The sequence below is a fragment of the Cupressus sempervirens genome, chromosome 4 (genome assembly GCF_028749045.1).
Source record: "Cupressus sempervirens isolate cs-2001-9-10 chromosome 4, ASM2874904v1, whole genome shotgun sequence".
NCBI classification, from domain to species: Eukaryota; Viridiplantae; Streptophyta; class Pinopsida; order Cupressales; family Cupressaceae; genus Cupressus; species Cupressus sempervirens.
Genome location: NC_143121.1, coordinates 311,975,389 through 312,001,187, shown reverse-complemented (window position 1 = coordinate 312,001,187; position 25,799 = coordinate 311,975,389). Strand labels below are relative to the sequence as shown.

Below are 25,799 nucleotides of genomic sequence, written 5' to 3'. Positions count from 1 at the left end.
TCTATCTGATGACTGATTTGCCTTACTAGTGGCAATCCATCTGGAACATTATCAGAGATAATATCTCCAAACTCTCCTAGTAAATTTGAAACTTCAAGTGGTATTTCACTACTACCTTCTTTATCTTTCCTAGGAATCAAAGCATAGCACATATGCTGATGTGTCATGCCATCTAAAAACTTCCTTTCATCAACAAGACAAATCGTAGCACTATTACATACCTTTTCACCTTCCTTTTTCATGGGCTTCAATTTGTGGCGAACTCCATCCTTTGTCAAAGAGTATGTGTTTGCATGTCCATCATGTACTGCATATCTATCAAACTACCATGGTCTACCCAACAATAGATGGCAAACATCCATCGAAATAACATCACAGAGAACTTCATCATGGTAACTCCCAATTTTGAATTTCACTAAACATTGTTCACTCACCAGGACCTTATGATCATCTTTTACCCAAGCAATCCGATAGGGCTGGGGATGTTTCTCCCTCTTGAGCTTTAGCTTAAAGACCATCTCTTTTGATACCAAGTTATCATTGCTACCACCATCAATGATCACGTCACAACATTTATCCTCACACTTGCATCTGGTACGGAACAAACTCCTCTGTTGTCCTGGTTCAATCTCACCACTTAGTAGGACTCTTTCATTTAACAAGGTCTCTCCTCTTTCTGCATCCTCTGAATGTGATGATTGTGCATCTTCATCCACATGAGCAACCCTAGCTTGGCCCTCAGCTCTCCTATCTGTCCTTCCTTGTCATTGAGGGCATTCAAAGGCACAATGACCTTCTTCATTGTAATGGAAAAAGGTGTAGTGCCTCTCCCATTTGACTTTTGTAAGTCATCCTGATGGATGCACCCTTGCTGATCTTTTGTTGTGATGGATCATGATTGTGACCCTGAGTGGTCTACACCGTTAAGGTGTTTGGATTTATGTTCCTTTATCAGTTGCCTTGATTATGCTTTTGACTGATCTTTGAGATTATGATGTGATTTTTGGTTCACTGAGGTTTGTGCCATTGGTTACCAGGATCGATGTGGTATCATGAGGTTGTTTTGTGATTACCTTGAGATGTGTACAGAGATTGCACTATGTTCTTTAACCATGCTACACTGAACTAGGTTCCTGTAGCAGTGGTTAGTCATGTTTATGACTGTGTTCGCTTATGTGTTTTAAGTGCCCTATTAAATGCTTAAGTAATTAGAATGGATTGTTCTTGTTGGATTATTTGGTTATGTTCTGCGGACATTTACCTTGTTTTATTTTGATCTGAGAGATATCTATTCTTATGTGATGTTTTACATTTGAGATGACCTGAGGGTCAAATGTTACTCTTTGATTCCAGTATCATGGATTTTAGACTACTATGTTGTTCAGTTAATCATATTGCATGATGATGCCATTTTGAGATAACAGTGTGTTTTATGATGTTATCTAGTTATCTGGTATTTGGACATACCTCTGATTTTGTTATGTGATGGATTTAATGCTATGGTTATTTACTTCATTCCTGTGTTGTTATGCTTTATGCGAACATGAGTGATGTAAATAGATTATTTTAATATAATTAAATAAATGGTTAAATTAGGTGATTTAATACATTTATTGCTTCGGCTATGTTATTATATGCAATTGCACTTGATCGTGTTGTTTAGTGTGCAGGATTTATATCCCTGGCAGTGGCACATGGAGTTAGTGATTCAGCCTTTCATATTTTACCAATGTCATCCTTATATGGTCGACGTATCTTTAATTAAATGTTTAATTTAAACCTTTCAATGATTATTAAATTCGAACTCATTTGCATTATGTGATTAGACCAGTAAGTGTGTCTGTGCATTTAGAGGTTTGCATTGTCACGAAAGTTATTAAGGAGATTTATGTGTTTTTGGGCTTTTGGGCTTTTTAATTGATTTATTTTAATTTTTGGCAGCTTTACCATAGATGAATTCCTATTTATAGGAATAGCCTGTTTTCATTTGGGTCGATTCAAGGTTTAACTAGATTGGCTGGTTAAATGCCCTAATCAATTATCCACCCTAAAAGTGAATAAGTATCCAAAAAGGAATTTAATTCCTCACTTCTCACTTTCAAATTGGAAAGTTGGAGAGTAAAACCCAAAATCCTCTTCATGAGGATTTACTGTTCTGTTCGTTGTGGGAGCTACGGGCATGGGATCGTCGCGAGGTTGGGCTCGTTGGATCCAGCTCGGAGAAACCTTGGATTGTCGCGATTTTCAGCTACTTCTGCAAGATATTTATTTTATGGTTCGAATTCCCGTTTTGCCCTTTTGGCTGTGAGGTAGGGCTTTCCTGTTTTATTGTTTCTGCTTCGTTTCTGCTTCTGTTTTTGGTAGCCGTTTGTTTGGAGGCTAAGAACTAGTGTTCCCTTCCGTTTCTGTATGTTAGTTCTACCCAGTTGGGCGGGTATGAACATTTTCCTATTTTTCAGGATGAGGGTTTGGAGTTTTGCACCGTTATGCTAGCCGTTTTTGCATATAATGTCCGATTCCATTTATTTTTGGATTTTTGGAGTTTTTACCTCGTTTTGTGTGCTACCCTGTTTTCTCGAGTTTTCTTGGCACAATGTGAGTCGTGGACCTAGATGATCCGTTTGGATATCAGTCAGGCCACTATTGCACCTTTTTTGCATTGGGATGCGTGTCGCACCCGAACTCTCGACTTTGTGTTCGGTTGAGTGATTTGTTACTTGTTATGGTTTCTTTTGGACCTTTGCTTTTGATCGTGAATGCTAAGATTTGTGTAGAATCCATACTCTCAGATTGAGGCCGGTTGAGTGAGTTCATGATGTTTGGTCTTGTTGCATCATTGGGATTCATGTAGAATCCATACTCTCGGATTGAGGCCGATTGAGTGATTTAATGATGTATGGTTTTATTGGCTTTGGGATTCGTGTAGAATCTGTCCTCTTGAGTTGCTTTCAGTTGGGTGTTTTGTTTTGCATTGTGTTCTCATTCGTGTCCTTGTGTTATGATCTTCGTGATGGTGGTGCGCCACACACGAGTATGTACGTGTACATTTGTTGGGTGACTTGTGAGGCCCGATCTTCCGTGGATTTGCCTAAAGTTATGGTCATTGGGGTTGGGATGGGAGTATGCATGCCCACGAGCACTTGTCATAGGATGAGCATGGGTAGGGTAGGGTAGCATATGGAGGGGGCTTCTATCTCGCAGCCTGGTGACCTTAGTTGCATAGGGTTGGTAGAGGAAGTTTTAACTAACTGATAATTAAAGAAAATGTGTGACTGGTAATAAAACTTAAGATAATAAAATGTGTGTGTGGGGCCCTCCGTTGAGGAGTTGAAACGCACGATCCGAGCTTGGGCTTGTCAATGCCAAGCGACTCTCCATGATGTCAGCCCCTACTTAGTAGCCTTTTGAGTGTCTAACCAGGACCTGTACTCCTTGCATTGTCTTAAGTTCTTGGTTGCAGCCATCATACTGTCTGGCGTGAGTGTTAGCCATGGATGTTGTTTTGTGTGTTTGTGGTTGGATCATTATCTCCATCAACATGGTGGGTGTGGACCTATGGGTGCCACGTGGTTGGGAGGCATAGCTACCTTCACCACTGCTAGGGATTGATGTACAGAGATGATCTTTTGTCCTAGTGCAACCGTTGTTGGATGTTTTCACTTGGTACTTCGGGTTCCGGAGTATTCTTTCTTGTGATTTATGCTTTCATTGGGATGCTTGTATATCATGTTTAGATGATGTTATTTTATTTGATGCATTCCCTTATTATGATGTTTAGCATATGATTAGATGCTGTGAATTGTTGTATTAGCATATCTGTTGCTTATTGTTGTTTAGCATGTGATAGGTGATGTTATCTACTGTAGGATTATCTTATATTTTTCTACTAGCATGTTAGATTTCCTTATGCTGTTGTTATGCATGTTTTAGTAGTAACGTCCCTATTACAACAGTACTGACGATCTGGTCGGTGGCTTGGGATGTTACGCGTGAGGGATGGCTAGGACCTACGATGGTCTTATGATGCTATTGACAGTTGGGAGGAACCGCACACTTATTTGGTTGTTTACTTCTGAAATGTTGCTTTGGATCTCTGCGATGTTTGTATTCAGCGTGTTCTTTGTTGCTGTAGTTTAGATGGTTTGATGATCTTCTTTCTGTGTTGTTCTTACACTCGAGTGTTCATTCCTCGAGCCTTTGTGGATCCAGTACTCCCTGGTGTGGAGGTTCTTTGCTCTATTTTGGTCCTTTTTGCTTCTGGGAGTGTTTTCGTGTTTGTATGGGTGACATTTGTTCAACATTGTACGGCACTGATAAAGTATCGCACGCCCATAGAAAGAATGTCGTACGATACTATAAAGTATCGCATGCATTACTGGAGAAGTGTCGTACGATACTGGAAGAGTTTCGCATGGCTTTATGAGAAATGTCACGTGATACTTTTCCAGTATCGCACGCTTTCTTGAGAAGTGTCGCACGCAGTAAGGGAGAAGTGTCGCCCTCCCTTAGTAAAAAGTGTCACACGATTTTTGTGAAAAACTTGCGTGTGCCATCAGCCGGCACTTTTCTTCATGATTCGATCCTTTTGAGAGTGGTTTTGGATACCCTTTTGGGCATTCTTCGACCCTATGCTGTTGCATTTTGAATTCTGTCGGTTTCTCTTGAAATCGAGTTTTCGTGTTTCTGTTTTAGTCTGTTGGGGTTTAAAATATATCGTTTAAGTATAAGTTGAGATACTTAAGATATATTTTAATATATGCGAAAAATCATTTGAGATAGGTTTCAGACCTCTCGGAGCTAAGTTATGGATTTTAGGAAATTTCAAGGCTTCAGAAATCCAGACTTAGCCAATTTTCAGGGCTTCAGGATTTTAGGCTTAGCCAAATTTCAAAATTCTGCATTTTACCCCAGCTTGGTGTTTTGTTGATGAGTGGTCATTTCTTGTGCCCTCATCTTGTTGTGGTGGTTGTTGGCTTTTGTTTGGGTGTGTCAGTTGGGTAGTGGAGTTCGGAGATTCGTTGGTTGCCAGGATTGTGTTGAAGTCTTCCGTTGCGATCTTTGTGATCCCTGTATGATGTTGTCTTGTGCATTCATACTTGTAAAAAAAAATATCTTGGCTTGATTTGAATCCTTGTTTCCAAGGATCTCCAGGCAGGGCATTACAACAGGTACCACGGAAGCCTCCTCTTCCTTGTCCACATCCTCTACCTCTTCCTCTTTGATTTCCAAAGTCTTGATCATGGGAGCGGTTGAAACCCTCATTCCTCTAGTTCCTGCTAGTACCCACATCTTCATTTTTCTTTTGGGTTTCATTGTGGCCTCTAGATGATCTACCGCTTCCCCTTCCTCCTTGACCACGCCCTCTTTGTCTTCCTTCAAACCTTTTATTCAGCTTCTCTTCAACTCGTAGGGAAAACTGGTATGCCTCTTCAATGCTGGTCATTCTTACCAGACTTAATTCCTCTTGGATGCTAGGTCGCAACCCACTGATATAACGAGCAACCTTCTCCTTATTTTCTTTTGCATGCCCTGCTCTAATCAAGATTTGGTAAAATTCCTCTATATATTCTTGGACTGATCTTCCTACTTGCTTTAACCCATGCATCTTCTTAAACAAATCAAGCTCGTAGTCCACAAGAATGAACTGCTTCTTCAATTTGTCCACCATGCGATCCCATCTTGTGATCTTCTCTTTTCCTCTTCTATTTCTTTCCAATTGAACCTCTTGCCACCAGATTTTGGCATGGCCTTTCAGTTTGGCCTTTACAAACTTAACCCTATCTGGGTCCCTGATATCCTCATACTCAAAGTATTCTTCCAGTTCATTGATCCAATCGATCAACTCATCTGGTTTCAGATTTCCTGAAAATACACCCATTCAATTGTAGGTCTTTTTCCAAACTTAGTAATGGCCCTAAAAAGCCTTTCCTCTGCATGATTCAAAACTTCCCTGTCAAATTCCCCTTCTGGTCCCATTTCTTCTTCTTCATTGTCATCCTCACTGTCGTCACCTACGGCAACATTTGCTCCTCTACGGAGCTCCTCTTGCAATGCTTGTACTTGCCTTTCGAGGGCTCTAATCTCCTCAGGATTAATAGCTCTAGCCCTTCTTCCACACTCTCTTCGTGGAGGCATCTTCTAACTCGAACCCACAACCACACAGTCTTGGTGCAAACTGCCTCACAGTCGGTGCTCTCTCTACACACTCAGAAAAATCGGCTCTGATACCACTTGATGGGGACACGACCCAAGAACAGAATGGACACAACAGAAAGAGGGAAACTGTATTAACTGAAAAATAAGCTAGTACATTCAATACAGAGAAAATAAACTTCAAAACATGCCCTAAGGGCTTACAATAGCATAAATGTGGAGATAATTTCTCCTTTCAGTACCTCCTCTCAAACTCCACTCCGAACTGCCTTTTACAATGCCAGGAATCTCCTTAAATAGACCCCGAAGGGTTAAGGACTAAGAATACATTCTAGAAAGTGCTAGTAGGCATCCATCGACCAAATAGAAGGCTCCAGAAGCTGCGTTAGAAGTCGGCGCAAATCTAGAGGAATTTAGAAACGGTAACCAAACTTCTAGGAGGCATAACTTTTGAACCGTAGCTCCGATTGACGAACCGTTTACATTTTTGAAAAGCTCTCAAAGGGCTCTATAGCCCTATGGACAAGCTTCACTCGTTCCCCATTTTTTGGCCCTTTCCAAAGTCATTTAATGCCCCTAACCTGACTTTGAAGCATTCTTAGGAGGTCTCCAAAACTCAAAAAATTGCAATAACTTTCAAACTGTGGGGCCTTTTGACCTGATTCTTTTTCTAGAATGTTTTAAATCACAATTACATTCATCTGGCCAATTCACACCTTCTAGTTTACCAAAATGATGGCCCAATTACATGCTCCTATTTTTTCAAGATTTTCTAACACACTGATAGTGGAACTGTGAGAGTTGGAACCTTTATTTGACCCAAATGGGTGTCCAAAAATGACAACACGTGAAATAGAAACTAAGTCTAAGTACATTTTTTTGGGTGACACAAGATTGCCGTTATACCTCTGGATGCTCCTGCATCAAAAGTAGACCCTAGTCGAAGTAACTAGGGCCCGATGGAATCTCAATGTGCCATTATCTCCAAAAATTGTGAGAGACTGCAACTAATTTTGACTAGTTTGCAACTTCTTTACTTGATTTTGAAGCCATGTTTCTAGGTCAAAACATGTCAACTTCAATTTATGCAGTTCTATTAAGGCCAGACATATGTGTAAAGCTGATTTCTTCTCATTATTTAGCAAATAAAAAAAGTGACAATTCAATGTTGGGCCATTGAGTATCCCATGATGAATAAGAGAGTTGATTTCAAATAGTATCTCATAAGGTAGATTAACTCCCTCTAGAACATTAATAGTTGGAACTATACGTGGAAAGGGAGAAAATGAATTGCCATTTTATAGAATAAGTTTCTCTGTCATTACTCTATGCAAAGGCAAGCTTTCAATGATTTTAGTAAGCTCAATACCATCAGGAAGTTTCAGACAAAATGCATTTGATTGTCCAATGCTATAGAATGCTGAGAAATCTGTTGTCGTACACCAGATAATCTCAATGTCCTCTTTGCAAAAGTTTTAAGGATCTTGGTCAACCATCAAACATGATCTCTGCACTGCAACCTTCTTAAAAATTCTTGGACCAAACAACCACTGTAACAAAAACAAATAACATCATATGTTAACTTTATTAGCATTCTACTCCAAGTCTGCAAGCACCATAATATTTGTAATAAAAAGATGATTGCGTGTGAAATAGGAGGTGAATTTAAAACCTTGCCTGAGTAGCAAAATTTGATATCCCTCAGAAATTGTATACCTTTTTTATAGTATGTGATAATAATTGCCTTTTCCTCATTTAACAAATGCTTAGCTATCAAAGGTGGGTGTGATAGAAAGTTAGCATGTAAGTATTCTTAGAAAAGGGTTAAGCAGCAAACAATAAGTAAGAAGGCTGAGACATTTCTTCAAGAATCTAGCATCATGTGTTAGTATTTAATGTTACAAAAATTACTTATATGTCTCCTATTCCTATTATTATCTGTATTAGTCACGCATCTTTTATATGTTATTACAGTTTACGTTTAAAAGACAAAATATATATTAAAAGCATTTGGTTAGCTCAAACACATAGAATAAGACTTTTCCAATGCCAGGGATGTTGAGAATAATATTGAATTCATATGATATTAATTTTTAAATGGGCTAGTGAATTGACAGATTTTGATCTTGAAAATTTTATGGTTAAATAGGTTTTGAGTTAGAGTAGTGCAAGGATGGAGATTTTTAAGAAGTTTTATCATCTATATCAGCATTGCTAGAATGCAATAAGTGCTAAATAGACCATACATTCTTATAAGTCATAAATCTATACAAACCACTACTCATATAATATGAATCAATAATAAAAATTTGAACTGTAATATACCATTTATTAATAATGAACATATCAAAATAGACCAGCATATCCATAGACAAAGTACTCAAATATATATCAAAATACATAGATCCATATACAAAATGTGGCTGATCATGCCATCAGAATGTGTATAATATTAATGTTTATGTATAAAATGTGGCATATGCCATCTCAAAATGTCTCATGATGCATCCTACAACAACTATACTATCATAGGGTGCTAGTGGATGATCAAAATGTAGCCTCTTTGCTGCACTAGGTGGATTGGATGCATCCTACATAAACAAAAATGGAAAACCCAAAGTTAGACTACTAAATTTATATGATTCTTTGTATCTAACAATGAATTACTCAAATGCATAATGATCTTTTTTTTAATGAAGATTTATACTATCAAAATTTCATAATAAATACCTCTCTTGTTGACCTCTTGTGCCGGTCAAGAGTCCTCTCATATGCCCTTGACAATACTTCTACCTCTCTGATTGTGGGTTGTATATGTTCAAATATGTTTGTCAGATGAATCTACTATTTAAACTATAGCATTATAATTCATAGCATGCTAAATTTATAACATATTTAATCATGAATTCAAACTACAACTTACTATTGTAGGCTCCTCCTCAGGAAAGAGTGGTCGCATCATCAAATCTACATAACTCTCCCGTCGGACCTCATGTGCACTAGGAGTCTCTTATGAAATACAAAATAGTAGTTGTTAATATCATGGAAATCAGTTTTGAATTTATTTATGAAGATAAGGATAATAAAAAATAAATGATACTTATACATACAATGGGGCTCTCAGTGTGAATGGAAATCCTTGATGGTCTATGATGCAAAATTTGTACATGCTCATCGCCAGTAGCCACACCCTATATACAATAAAGAATGTAATCAAATGGGATTACCACAAACATGTTAGAAGAATGCATTGATATTTAATCAAATAGAAAGCACCTAATTACCTTTCCTTTTTCAATGTGCGTTGGCTCACTCCTCGCACTTTGTCCCCCCAGGATAGGTGGTACCTATAAGATAAAAGAAAGTTTAGCAACCATATATGGTACAATATCAAATAGAAAAAAAATGTGCACACAACATAATGTACTGTAGATGTCTCAAGGCCAAATGAAATGGCTTGGCATCATTAATCTGTCTGACCTCCTCCTCAGTCATCAACTAAACATGAATGAAGATCACATACATATAAAAGTCAATATGGCTTAAAAATTAAAATTACTCTATTATAAAAATTAACTTTAAATCACATATGTCATAAAAAAAAAAATGTATACACGTATCGACACTAAAGGAGTCCATGCCTTACATTCTCCTCCTCTCTTCACATTAGGGTCTGTAGCCTCTGCACGTGTGTTTGGTGTATCCTCGTGTAATACAAAATGATACTTAGGAAGATTACCTATGAGACCCAAGCAAATATTATTGCATGTAATGCAAGTGTGAGGCACACAAATGTGTGATGAGCTAGCCATTGATGAACTGGCACCGGCATCATCAACGCAAGGAGGCAAGACTGACCGAGCTTGAGATATCATTAGGCTACTTAGCCTATGAATGGCTTTGATAGTCTCATAGCTAGCCTCTATCATAATATCTGGATGTTGCACTCAAGGAGGAGGGGAGATATCAGGGGAGGGGGGGACAAAAGTGCAAGCTTTCTTTCGTTGGAAAGAGGGTCTATCTTGAGGAGCTCCTAGTCCTAAGCCCATGTTGGGCTTCATGCTCCAATAGTTCACTTTAAGTTTCAACACAAATTCTGCATATAATTTTTTAAGGAAATAAAATGGTATGTCTAAATTGCCATGTGGAGAGATATCAAAGACCATCCACCAACAATCCCAAAAGTTTGCATGTATGGCATCATTTGTGCACCATTTAATCAATAGTTTGAATTTTTTTGGGTCAACTGGTAAACCCATTTTTGGGTTCACAAAAAGGTTAGCCAAATTGTCTTTGGTTATGTTGAGGGCCACAACCTCATCATAGTCCAAACCATCATCAAACATCTCATGCATTTCATCACGCTAATGAAGAGCAGCATTTTGTTGGTTCATAAGGGTTTCAATGTTATCCACTATGGTGTTTAACGTGGATAACATAGGAGCCAATGCGGGTATATTATTATATGTTCTATGCAAACCTCTCAACTCGGTGAGATTTTCATTTATCAAATCCTCGATTCGAGGAGGGTTTTGAGGGGGTAGAGGATCATTTGGTGGATGGTTTTGTGGGGGTACTAGATCGTTTGGTGGGGGGTTATGAGGAATACTATTCCCTACCTCAGTGTCATCATTCTGACCAGCCATTCCTATTGAATTGCAAAATGTAATATATATTTTTTAAAAACCTTAATTTTAACCTTTTTTTTTAAAAACCCTAGATTCAACTAAACAAACAAAATCATACTAAAATCTATTGAATTTAGGTTAAAAATGAGTTAAAGAAACAAAAAAAATATACTTTGATATCTGTTATTTGATCGTATATTTGATATCCAATCGCGGTGCAAATACTAGCCCCCAAATATGTGAAATAAGGGCCTGTGGGTCTGATTTTTTTTAATGTAATGTCACAGATATTAGATATCCAATATTATATCGAATATTTGATTCAATATCGGATATCCGATATGAACGACATATTATATTTTATATAAGATATAGCATATATCTTATATTTTATATATAAGATATAACATATATCTTATATTTTATATATAATATATTACATTATATTATATTTTATATTATATTATATTATTATAATATAATATATTATTATATTATTATAATATAATATTACTATTATATTATATTATTATAATTTATAATATATTATAATTTTTTATTATATATTATATTATTATAATATTATAATATAATAATATTATTATATTATATTATTATAATGTATTATATTATATTTTATTTATATTATATCACATTACTATATATTATAATATTAAATATTATATTATAATATTAAATATTATATTATATTATTATAATATAATATTATTATTATAGTATAATTATTATTATTATAATAATATTATATTATATAATATTAAATAATATATTATACTATTATAATATAATTTTTTAATATTATTATAATATAATAATAATAATGTTATAAGCTGTTGATTATCAGATATCTGATTTCAAATTGGATATCCGATAAGGCTCGGCCTTTCCTTTTAGGTTTGGTACCTAGATAGTTGGAAAAAAGTTAGAGCAGATTTTGAAGTGCTTTTAGATGTCTTCAAACTCTATTTTTTTCACATCACCACTTTTTGGCACACCATGATCCTGCACATACCCTTATATTAAAATTTTACCTATTGCTCTTGACTATCTCTGGGTTCTCCCTGCATGATGTCAACAAATGATGACACATTATTCTTGTCACTACCATCATCATAGGCAATGTATACATCATCATCAAAATCACCACCCTCAACATAATGGTCATCATGTGTTGCATCAACATCGCTCTAGGGGCCTATACATATGCCTCCATAGCTAGTACAAATATGTCCAAGTGGACAAACATGTGTTGCCTATGTCCACTATTGTACTAAATTTCCTAAAAGGGCACTCAAAGAGGTAAGAGCATATGAAACTACTTGATGATGGTGTGGAGCTAGTTTCTCGTTCTATCACTCAACTTTTCCCTAGACTTATCCTAAGGCATCCCTCCACGAACCCCCTGAAATGATTTCATATCAAAATAATTGGGTTTCAAACCCAATTCAAACTTAGCCCATAGCTTCCTAAGGAAGTACATGGGCACCTCATGATTAGAGTGTGGTGGATGGTCAAATACCATCCACCACTGCTCCCAAAAGTGTGTTGATATGCATGGATGTGTGCACCACCTAATAGAAATATGAGGCTTCCTCTGATTAATCTCCTCACCCATCTTAGGGTTTACAAAATAAATTTTAAAATTTTCTTTACCTATTTTGAGGTTATGAACCTCTTTATATGATAAGTCGTTGGAATAGAAGGCACACATGTTTTTCCTCCATAATCTAAATGAATCAATATCACAATCTAAATGTTGTATAGAGTGAATTATGCCTTGCATGCTATCTGCAAGGTGTAGTGGGTGAGGAGGGCGATGGATCTCATGCCAGATAGCCTCAATATCCTGTATGAGGCCGTTAAGATTATGCCTCATGCTCTCACAGAGATCATCTATAGTGTGTGGTGGAGGTGGGGGTGGAGGTGGAGTTGGAGGTGGAGGTGGAGATGGAGGGGGTGGAGGCGACGGTGTGGGTGGGGGAGGGGGTGGTAGCATGTCCATCAAATATAATCTGCATATATGTTTAAACAACATAAAAAATGACAAAATTACTATTTAATAAAATTTAAATCTAAAATATCAATTATATAAATCTACAAATCTTTAAAATCATATCAATTAAACAAATAAAGTTAAACACTTAAGTCTAATTGAACATTAAATACCGAATTTGCATCTAATCATAAAATAATTCTCGAAAAACTATATAGGTTACTTCAAGGTTTCTTTTCTAAAAATAGGAACCACCTAGCTAATTGCTTTCATGATATTTATGGAAATAAATAGTTAATAAATTATTCTTTTTTCCATTCTAAACAAATTCTTCCTTTTAATTAGAGGACATTGCTTGTGTTGAGAGAGGCATGTAAGAAAAAATTCTTTTATATATGTTATCTTAATTAGTAGAAGAAATGTAATGAGTTTAATTGGATTAATGGTTTTATATTAAGTAATATTAAAGCTAAATATATTTATAAGCAATTAGTTAACAATTTTGATATTTCTAATAATAATAATAATTGTTTAAACATGTGTAGGTTGATAATAAAAATTGGTAAAATCATTTTGTCATGCCCAAAATAACAGAGCAAAAACACACTAACAAAATTCTTTTTAGGGTGATAATAGGATGAAATGTAATACATAAGTCTTTGAATAAAATTACTTTACTACCCCATACTCATGTATAATTACAAAATTTAAGTACAAAAAAAATGCGAATTTTCTTAACATATTATAAACTTAAAATTGCATAGCTAAGTATATATCAACATGTTATCTGATTAATCTAAATTAAATGAATGTGATTACCAATCATAAAAATGTGCAGTAAGGTAACACTATCACATCTAATTTTTCAATAACATATGCAAAACTAAAAACAAAACTATAATACTCAATGCAAGAATATTTACTCAATCTCTTTTTCTATTAAACTACCTAGTTCAAAGGCTCCGCCAGGAAAGAACCAGTAAGAAAACTCGGCTTTGTTGCCACTTCAACAAAAGTTTAAAATACATTTCAACATAGGATTCTAATCCCAAACATAATTGAACTTCAACAATCAATATACATTTCCATCATGGCCCTTAACAAGGGATCCCTTTCATTTTCTACAATGCATCGTTGGGATTGTGGAGGAAACAAAAACTGGCCAGGTGACAAAAAAAAATAACAAGGAACAAAATCAGACATTCATTTGCATACTGGGTTTTCACAATAGGATTCAACATTGAATCAAAAGTAGGGAAAGGTGGATTTTTCCAACAAGAGATGTCAGACACAAAACCAAAACAGGTGCCCAATCGGGGCTATATCTCAAGAACTTTCATTCTTACATACCAAAACTCATACGTGGTTTGTGTTGATAGGTAGGGGCCCATAACACGCTACCCCCTCTCCCTCTTCTCATCCTGAGAAGAGACTCTACACTGTTGGAGTCCAACTGAAGCCCTTTCCCAAAATTGGCCACTTTTGCCCTATTCGAGGGTGAGTAATGCCAAAACACCCATACAATAAAACTTTGAAATTCAAACAAAACATGAAAGAAAAACATCAAGAAAACATGATAGCAATCCTTCCCAAGCATACCCAACATACATACAAGCATACCAATGAACAACACAATAACATAAGCATGAACCAAGCATGAAACAACATGAGCAACATGAACAAAGGAGATGAAGAACTCCTACCTTCACAAAGGTTATGGTAAAAAGAACAAGTTGAGAAGAGCTTTTCCTTCCTTCAATGTTCCAAGACTTCTCTCTAAAATTAGAGATTGGGTAACAACCAAAACTACTCAAAAAGGGCTTCTAAATGAGATCCAAACTCAACCACCAAAAAGGGCAATAACTTCCCCCACTTACCTAAAATCTAGAAATTTCTAACTCAACCAAACCTAAGGTTAACCTCTAAGTGGAGTTGTGGTTATTCAACTCATGGTTAAAACTTTCAATTTGCGCACTAAGGTAAAAATAGACTTTTTGAGTGACCTCAAAAGTCAACAAAAGGGGCTTAGGGGGTGGAAAATGCCCCCAACCCATACCCATACCCCTTGGGTATTAAGATTTCATGATTTTTCAGCCTTAGGAATTGATTTGGGACCAAACAAATGCTAGGAATATTTAAGACCATCTAACAACTCCAAAAAGTAGATTAAGCACTAATCCGGATTAGGGGTAACTAAACTCGATTAAAAATAAATTAGCAAAAAGGTCACTAACTTAGTCTGACTCAGGTCTATAGGTTATACAGTTAACCCTAACTGGCATGCTGGAATGCATATACAATTCACGAGTGTCAAGTGACACTATAAGAACACAGTTACGAAAAATTAACATTTACTAATCATAAAAAGGTACATTCATACATCTCATGATACAAATAAAATACATACAACGAGGTTTCCACAAATGGTACATAGTGTTCAGTTTCATTTCTCCGTTAGATTTCTCGATTAAAATATCCTGCACACTCATTGCACACATTAGTAGCTCAAGAAAATCACATACATATATTCAAAACTTATCTCGATAGTTACATAAATCAAAACATGAATCTTTCATATAATTAACTATTTAATCCATTTCTACTCACATTTAATCGTCAGTAATCACATAATCAATATAACATAAGTTATTCATTAATTCAGATTAAAATACTAGGATAATCATCGTTAGCCATGCATATACCTAACATCATAAACATCACCATTTGAGGAATACTAAACTATCTAGAACATACAACTTAATCATCGAGGTGTCAAAATCAACACCCTTATCATCAGGTAAAAATGCCTCGTATCATCGCTAGTGAAATTTTAATGTTTGAATAGTCGAGATAATGTAGTTTATTCTTAAATCACTAAATATTTAAAGCATGAATATATTAGGATCTCACTTCTTATTAGGACATCTAAACCATAAAACATAATTTCATATCCATTCTAATCTCCTACAACAGTTTTAATAGAGAGATACATATTTAATAAGTACATGCGAGGAGGAACCTTACATCCTCCCCCACTAGCCTTTGACTTCCTCCTGGAAGTTGCACAACTAAAATTTTCTTCTTATGCTAGACCTTATCTGGACTTGCTCCAAAATTTACTCTTATAAAAAGAATGATTAATAATTCTCATACATACTCAAGGTAGATCACATATTTTCCTGATTACCATTACAAAACATAAAGTTCAATCCAAGACTCAGATATGGTTACTTTTTCTAGGATCAAAAACTCCTTAAAATATATTGGTCACCTATAAACAACATTCATATCTAGTATAACATACTCATAGAGTCTCTAATAATAATAATATAATAAGATATTCTGAATTTCCACATACCCTCTCATCGCGTAACAATTGTACGAGACTCACTCAAATACGTTTTCATATGAAGCAACGTGTCCCTTTATGCAAGGTTAAATACTTCCCCTATAGAGTTTTTACGACATATTGATATTTGATAGGATACTAAAGGGTCCATCGCTACACCTGCACCTTTTCATTTAGGAGTCCATTCGGTTAACTCGTAATCTTAACCAAATCCATGTTGGGGTGAAATTTCATGACTCAACAGTCAACGGATAACACTATTCCTATACACAAAGTCCTGAGAGAAGGTGGGGAACAAATATTCTCACTAATAACCCCAAACCCTAATGTTAAACATCCACTTAATCATCAGGAATCCCTTTGGTAGGCTCATCATATGTCACTTTGACAATAAAATTCAAAAGAAAGTGCCTCAAAAATTTTAATTCAACACCAAAGATGAAACATCCAATGCAAAAGTTAGAAATAAAAGAAATAAAGAGTGGCCACTATAGAAAAATTTTAAATCAAGAGATAAAGATATGACCTAAAGGAAAAATAGAATCATCAACAAGAAATTTGGCTAAATAGCCCCACAACACATTGTTGGCAAAAAGGGAAGAACATTAGAGTGCCAAAATCTGAAATCAGACAATAATGAAATAAATTCAATTCCTTACAAAGTTTAAATTACTGACATAATGTGGCCATACCAGGGTCATTGAGGAAAAATGAGGAATCTTAGATCTTCTAAATAAACCATTTCCCATCTTACCCTTCACTAACTACCAAGAATTTTATTTTTAACAACAGCTAACATCATCATAATAACTCTAATCCCTAAAACAACTTTGATATCCTACACCAAAATAAATACCAATTATTATTTTCAAATAATTATAATTATTATCCATTAATCTAAAACAATCTAATTTATAATCCTAATTTTAGAACAACCATGCCTAAACATTTCAAATAGTTGAATCAAACAAAGACAACATTACATTTTAAATTCATAGACTTATTTATTAATAACATTAATGTACTCTATTCAAAAAGAATGCTAAACAAAAGAAATATGAACACAAAAATATAAAGCTAACTATTATAATACTAAAAATTAAAACAAGTTAACTAACTATACTAATTTAAAACATTTAAAAATCGAACTAACTATACATTTAATTAACAAATTTTAACTTTAAATTTTACTTAAACATTTAAACAATTAACATACACACTTTAACTAAAATTAAATTTATATTAACTAAACTTTACTAACATTAATTTAAAATCTAATATTTATTATACTAATTTAAAATTACTATAAAAAAAATAGCACTAATCTTAACTTTTACTACTAACTAACTAAATTTAAAAACTTACTAATTACTTAACAAAAAAAAAAACAAACTAAAATCTAAATTACAAACAAAGTCTATCTAAAAACTTTCAAACCTCCTTACTTAGCCACTTGGCCACCTGTCCTATTCCACCCATCTACCTACCCCACACATTCCCATGCGACTTTCCAAGTCTTTAGGCGGCTCCCATAGTCCTCACATGGACCCCTATTGCCCAAATTCTTCACACTTGTATTTGACGTATTCATTTGAGTTTCATACTAGTCACTCATGGTTATGGCAACATCTATACAGCCATAAAAATGCACTTCCATACAAAGGAGAGGACTTAGTGAATTTTTTGAAAAGTTAGAAAAAGCAATATAAGGGAAGTGCATTTTCGTGGCTGTATAGCCACGGGCCATGGTTACAAGCTCCCCCATGTTTCTATAAGCCATCACAAGCGTCAAACCTGCTTTCCCCCGTGATTCCAAGGTGGTAACTATAGAGGTAAAATCATTTTGATCCTAGACCGTCCCCTCCTCCACGCTGCCCAAGAAAAGTGTGAAACTTGGCGCTTGAGAAGGATGAGGATGGGGTTATAGGTGGAGGTTACATTAATAATTTGACTTAAAAACTTACCCACATTCTTTTGCCTTGGAAGCTCTTCCCCAAGGCCTGACAGAAACGCTGCCCAAGGAAGCATGTCCTTCCTAGCAAGCATTATGATAGCTTTGAAAAGAAGTATGTCTTAATATTTCTTTCCTTGCTCTGTTGTTTCAACAAAGGCTGCCCAAAGCTGGGCGCTTCCCAAGGACTGGCAGCCACAAAGCTAAAGGGATGGATAATACACAGCTTCCACATATTGCTTCAAAAATACCACAAAGTCTTCAGTAAAGATGTATTGAAAATCACAGTCAACTAATACAAAAACTAATAAGGAGGCAATTTCTTTGACTGCATTTCTCCCACCAGCACATATTTCAACTTCAATACTCAATACTCTACAAACTATAGTGAGTCCATACAAATGTTTTTTCATTTTTGCTTACCTTTATTGATATCATTTACAAATTTACTGAAATGGAACTAGACTGTCCCTACATAGATATGTGCAGCCGTCCCTCCATAGATATGTGCAGCCAGGATCTCAGTGACGTATTTCTCTCAAAGATTAAACATGACTTTGATTGCATTTCCCCCACCAGCACTAGTTTCAAAGGCTTCTTCCACTTCCTTTTGCAAAAATCCAAATCGATGGGTGATCAAAGGTTTCACATCCACCTTTCCAGTTCTCAAGAATTCAAGACACAAAGGCCATGTGTTTTTGTAGCGGAAGACACCAACAATATCTACTTCACTTGCAGCAGCAGGAGTGAGTGGTACACTCATTTGAATATGACCCATTCCAATGAGGCATACCTTACCACCAGAACAAGTAGCCTTCAGTGATGTCGTCATGGTTTTTTTTGTTTTTTTAAACCAGCGCAATCAAATGTTACATGTATGTTTCCTCCCATTAAATGTTGTATCTGATCCACTTCTTCTTCAATATCCTCCGCTATGATGGAGACAAGAACAGTACCATTAGCTCCCAATGTTCTAGTCGTAGATAAACATTATTCATTCACATCAGCAATAACTATGTGTGGTGCTCCAAATGCACATGCAGATAACATCATAACAAGACCAATAGGACCAGCCCCCCAAAATCAAGATGTTGGTTTCAACGCATATAGAAGCACAACAACAAGCATGAACTCCAACACTCAAAGGCTCACACATTGCACCTTCCTCTAGACTTACATTGTTTGGCAGCTTGAAACACAAATATGTAGGATGTACAACCCGATTGGTCAAGGAACCATGCACTGGAACCATGCACTGGAGGTGTTGCAAAGAACTTCGGGCCCGTTTGGTTGCACGCATAGGGATTGAGAATTAGAATAGAAAATTTGAATGAGAATGGAGAATGAAGAATAGGAATGGAAAAATGCAATCCAATCTTGTTTATCCCTTGTTTGGTTATGCATGCTTAAATTGGAATAGGGTTAACTTGCAATTGGTGCCATTTGAAAATATTTCTGAAGATGCAATTGGCGCCATTGGAAAATAGCTGAAATATTTGAAAATATTGAAAACAAAGTTCCAGCACTCACCCCCGGTCAAAGAGGATTTGAAAATTTAATCAAATTTGAAAAAGTTAAAATGAATGCAAAAATAGCAATTCCAATTACAAGTATTTTTTGAAATGGACAAAACCTCATTTTGGGGCTAAAATGAGAATAAGTATTCCTATTCCATATTCCTATTCCACGCACCAAACAAAGAATACAAATCATATTTTAATTTTCTATTCCTATTCCGGTTGTATTCCAGCAACCAAACGGGCCCTTCATGTCTAGACACAAATTATAAGAACCCTCTCTGCAGTAATTGCACTACCAGCATGAAACTCCAGGCTCTAGAACAACTTGATTACCAGCAACCAGATGTTTTAGTTCACTACCCACTTCTTTGATAACTCCTTGAGATTGTGTACATCACTGCCACAGATACCCATAGCCTTCATGTGGACTCTTGCATCATGAGGACCAAGAGGGGAAAGTTTAAAGGGCTGAATGCGGAGAGTATTGATCCAACTCAGCCAGGCAGCCATATTCTCTGTAACTTCTTCTCCATTTCGACCCTCTATCTCAGACTTGCCTCCCTTGCTCATCAAATCTACATATCTGTAACATGAAGAAAGAATTATTGCTATGATACAAAAATCCTAAGGGTAGATTTTTTTTCTTTTGTCCTAAACACCAATGAATGGATCTGAATATTATTGCCCCCTTTTCATTTAATGCTGCCGCCCACCTTTGCATGATGCGCATTATCCATATGTCATAAAGGTGGTCAAAAGGTGAGTTGTAATTCCCATTAAATCAGCCTTTACTTCCCCTCCAAATGTTTTTCGTACCACTTGGATGGGACGGGTAACACTAATCGTTGGTGAGTATGCTGGGTGCATGGTACAAGAGAGAAGGTGGCGGCCCAATGGGAGAACTCTCCTCCAAACATAATGAAGGTGGGGAAGTTTCCAAGTCAGTCCCCACTTAAAAGCCAAGATCTCCTCTAAAATTCGATTTGAAGCGGCAAACCCATTTGCATGGGGGTACGTGGGGGTTAAAGTCATGTCAGTATTCAAGGGAGGCAGCTTTCCAAGTGGGCAGGGCGCCCAAGCATGAAATGGAGGTGGGGGTTGGGCAGTCCACCCAACCAATGGGTGTCCTTATTCAAGCAAGAGATCTCCTTTTCTTTTTATAAAGAAAATGCCTATGAAGACTTGCGCTACTTTAAAGCAAAAGATGCTTCTTTATTTAATAAGGTAATGACATAAAGTTGTTAGGTGGTTTGCATAGGATGAGGTAGAGTTAGTTTAGTTTAGTCTATTTTTTTTTATTTGATTATTTTAATTCCTTTTTATAATTTAAAACTATTAATTGAATAAGAAAACAAGGGTTATAGATGGAATCTAATAAGGAATATACTCTGTTCCAAGGAGGTTTTAATTTTTTTTTCCCATACAAAGGGCATAGAGCATTTTTTTTTTAAGAGAGAGATTTTCAAAATTTATTTATTTAGCCAAGGGGGAAATTTTTTTTTTAGAGTTGATTATAACATAGAGTTTAAATGTCTTGTTAATATAATAACATAAGATTATTTCTTCTTCCAATCAAATACGAAAATGCAAGAGGAGATTTAATTCATGTAGTTTTAACCGTCCACACTTTACATGGGCCCATTGTTGCCCAAGTGTTATGGAACCACACTCTGATACCAAAATGTCATGCCCAAAATAACAGAGCAAAAACACACTAACAAAATTTTTTTTTTAGGGTGATAATAGGATGAAATGTAATACATAAGTATTTGAATAAAATTACTTTACTACCCCATACTCATGTATAATTACAAAATTTAAGTACAAAAAAAAAGCAAATTTTCTTAACATATTTTAAACTTAAAATTGCATAGCTAAGTATATATCAACATGTTATCTGATTAATCTAAATTAAATGAATGTGATTACCAATCATAAAAATGTGCAGTAAGGTAACACCATCACATCTGATTTTTTAATAACATATGCAAACCTAAAAACAAAACTATAAGACTCAATGCAAGAATATTTACTCAATCTCTTTTTCTATTAAACTACCTAGTTCAAAGGCTCTGCCAAGAAGGAACTAATAAGAAAACCCAACTTTTTTGCCACTTCAACAAAAGTTTAAAATACATTTCAACACAGGATTCTAATCTCGAACATAATTGAATTTTAACAATCAATATACATTTTCATCATGGCCCTTAACAAGGGATCCCTTTCATTTTTTGCAATGCATCGTTGAGATTGTGGAGGAAACAAAAACTAGCCAAGTGACAAAAAAAAAAAATAAGGAACAAAATTAGACATTCATTTCCATACTGGGTTTTCACAATAGGATTCAACATTAAATCAAAACTAGGGAAAGGTGGATTTTTCCAACAGGAGATGTGAGACACAACACCAAAACAGGTGCCCAATCGGGGCTATATCTCAAGAACTTCTATTCTTCCATTCTTACATTCCAAAACTCATACATGGTTTGTGTTGATAGGTAGGGGCCCATAACACCCTACCCTCTCTCCCTCTTCTCATCTTGAGAAGAGATTCTACACTGTTGGAGTCCAACTGAAGCCCTTTCCCAAAATTGGCCACTTCTTTCCTATTTGAGGGTGAGTAATGCCAAAACACCCATACAAGAAAACTTTGAAATTCAAACAAAACATGAAGGAAAAAATCAGGAAAACATGATTTCAATCCTTCCCAAGCATACCCAACATACATACAAGCATACCAATGAACAACACAATAACATAAGCATGAACCAAGCATGAAACAACATGAGCAACATGAACAAAGGAGATGAAGAACTCCTACCTTCACAAAGGTTATGGTAAAAAGAACAAGTTGAGAAGAGCTTTTCCTTCCCTCCTTCAATCTTCCAAGACTTCTCTCTAAAAGTAGAGATTGGATAACAACCAAAACTACTCAAAAAGGGCCTCTAAATAAGATCCAAACTCAATCACCAAAAAGGGAAATAACTTCCCCCACTTACCTAAAATTTAGAAATTTCTAACTCAACCAAACCTAAGGTTAACCTCTAATTGGAGTTGTGGTTATTCAACTCATGGTTAAAGCTTTCAATTTTCACACTAAGGTAAAAATAGACTTTTTGAGTGACCTCAAAATCAACAAAAGGGGCTTAGGGGGTGGAAAATGCCCCCAACCCATACCCATACCCCTTGGGTATTAAGATTTCATGATTTTTTAGCCTTAGGAATTGATTTGGGACCAAGCAAATGCTAGGAATATTTAAGACCATCTAACAACTTCAAAAAGTAGATTAAGCACTAATCTGGATTAGAGGTAACTAAACTCGATTAAAAATAAATTAGTGAAAAGGTCACTAACTTAGTCTGACTTAGGTCCATAGGTTACACAGTTAACCCTAACTAGCATGCTGGAATGCACATACAATTCACGAGTGTCAAGTGACACTATAAAAACACAGTTACGAAAAATTAGCATGTACTAATCATAGAAAGGTACATTCATACATCTCATGATACAAATAAAATACATACAACGAGGTTTCCACAAATGGTACATAGGGTTCAGTTTCATTTCTCTGTTAGATTTCCTGACTAAAATATCCTGCACACTCATTGCACACATCAGTAGCTCAAGAAAATCACATACATATATTCAAAACTTATCTCGATAGTTACATAAATCAAAACATGAATCTTTCATATAATTAACTGTTTAATTCATTTCTACTCACATTTAATCGTCAGTAATCACATAATCAATATAACATAACTTATTCATTAATTCAGATTAAAATACTAGGATAATCATCATTAGCCATGCATATACCTAACATCATAAACATCACCATTTGAGGAATACTAAACTATCTGGAACATAAAACTTAATCATTGAGGTGTCAAAATCAACAGGTCCTTATCATCGGGTAAAAATGCCTCGTATCATCGCTAGTGAAATTTTAATGTTTGAATAGTCAAGATAATGTAGTTTATTCTCAAATCACTAAATATTTAAAGCATGAATATATTAGGATCTTAGTTCTTATTAGGACATCTAAACCATAAAATATAATTTCATATCCATTCTAATCTCCTACAACAGTTTTAACAGAGAGATACATATTTAATAAGTACATGCGAGGAGGAACCTTACATATTTCGAGAATCAATGGTCCAAATGTATAGAGCCTAAAAAGACTTTCTTCATGTGGCTTTTTTTATTACAAAGACACCCATATAAGATGCAACATTCTAAAATTGAGCTTTATTCCATTTATAGGAAGCCTAAGTCTATTATGCATAGTTTATTTGAATGTTTTTTTTCAATGAAATTTCAAATATTTCCTATAATGGCCTATAACTAGAATATGAACAATTAGAAAACTTGGTTGGAAATTCTTACTGAAAATGTGAATATTGATAAAAATATACAATCCTTTTTTGCTTGCTCTAGCAATTGAATAATTATCTAGTTTATCCATAAGACTAGAAATCATGGGGGATGTTTATTAAGAATTTTAAAAGACTCCATTCTTTAAGTTATATGTAGGTTACACTTACTATGAAAATGTCCAATGCTAAATTCCTTAGGGATGGGATAATATTTGTGAATATTCTAGAAATTTCTAATGTGTTGTTTGTTCTAGGGTCTTTTGCCTCAAAATTGTTTCCCTTTTCTATATTCAAGTACCTAGATCAATTTTTATGTACACTTATTTTGTGACACTAGGGGATTGTATTCTCATTATGGACTATATGTTCATCTCAGGATCAAACAAAGTTAAGATTATGGCAAGGTTATGGTTTAAAATTTTGTTATGTTTAGGGTTTTCAGGATGGCTAAGGTTAAAATTATTATAATGATTATGACTAATGTTACGGTTTACCTAGGACTATGGTTTTAGTTAGAATTATATTTAGGTTTCAGATATTTATTATGGTGCTATTGTTTAAAGGATATATAATAGATGGTGCTAGGATGAGAGTTAAGGTTACAATTAGAATGAAAGCTTAGAGATAGAATTATGATTTGATTATGATTTATGATTATAGTTCATTCTAAATATTATCTACTTTAATCCAAACTATAAGTCTAGATCATCCTAATTCTAATACATGAACCCTATCCCTAACCATAATAATCCTAATTCTAATCATAATACTTAAACTTATATTTAATACCTTCTTTAGTAATTTAAATCTTAACTTATCATTTAACAATTGTTATGAATTGCTAATAGAACTTTTCTTCCTTGTAAATCTTTATGTTGGAATGTGTTATATTAATTGCATTTTCTAATTATCACCAAAGTCTTTTTACTATTAGAAAAATTTGTATTTTATTACTTGATCACATCTTTTATAATTACTTTTGGATGCTTACTTGTCTTCCACCAACTAACTACTCTTGGCTCATCCAAACATTAGCCCTAGTAGTTTCAAAATTAATAAAGTATGTTTTCCTAATTCTAATTTGTAGGTGGAAGCAACTTCATAAATTATCATTTTTCTTAACGTGTTTTAATGAGTTGCTAGATATAAACCTTAATTATAAACCTTAATCATAAGTCTAAATATACACCTTAATTATAAAATCTAAATTATAATACTTATCCTATTTATATTCTAGAATTGAATGCAAATCCTAATACTAGATCCTAATCTTGAATGTTAAATGCTAAACCTTAATCTTATACATGTAAATCATAGTTAAGCCAAGATTAGGGTTTAACATTTAAGCTTAATATTCTTATTTAGAATTAGGAGAAGGGCTTAGCATCTATGATTATTTTTAGGATAAAGGTTTAGCATTTAGGATAACTTAGTTAGGCTAAGGGTTAAGAATTTAGGATATATAGGTTTAGGTTAAGGGTTAGACATGATATAATTGGAATTTAAAACTTAATGTCAAGGTTTAATATATTGTAAATTAGGTGCATGTTTTACCATTTAAAGTACAATTTTAGCATTTATAATTACGGATGAGGTTATAATAGATCATTCACAACTATAGTTTAGTATTTGAATCTAGTTTAGATTTTTTAATTTTAAATTGTCATTTACTATAAATTTTAGGGTTATTGCTTAGGTATGGATCTAATAAATTTAGTATTTAATACTTTAGATTTATGTAAATATTTAAGGATTAGGGTTAGCATTTTAATAAAAGTTAGAGATTGTATAAGGATTGG

The 25,799-nt window shown here is 34.8% G+C and overlaps 1 pseudogene; it reads right to left on the bottom strand.

Annotated features, from left to right (window-relative positions):
• Positions 1 to 18,595: 18,595 nt before the first annotated feature.
• On the bottom strand, positions 18,596 to 18,954 carry LOC149561256 (sorbitol dehydrogenase pseudogene; annotated as a pseudogene).
• Between the last annotated feature and the right edge of the window lie 6,845 nt (positions 18,955 to 25,799).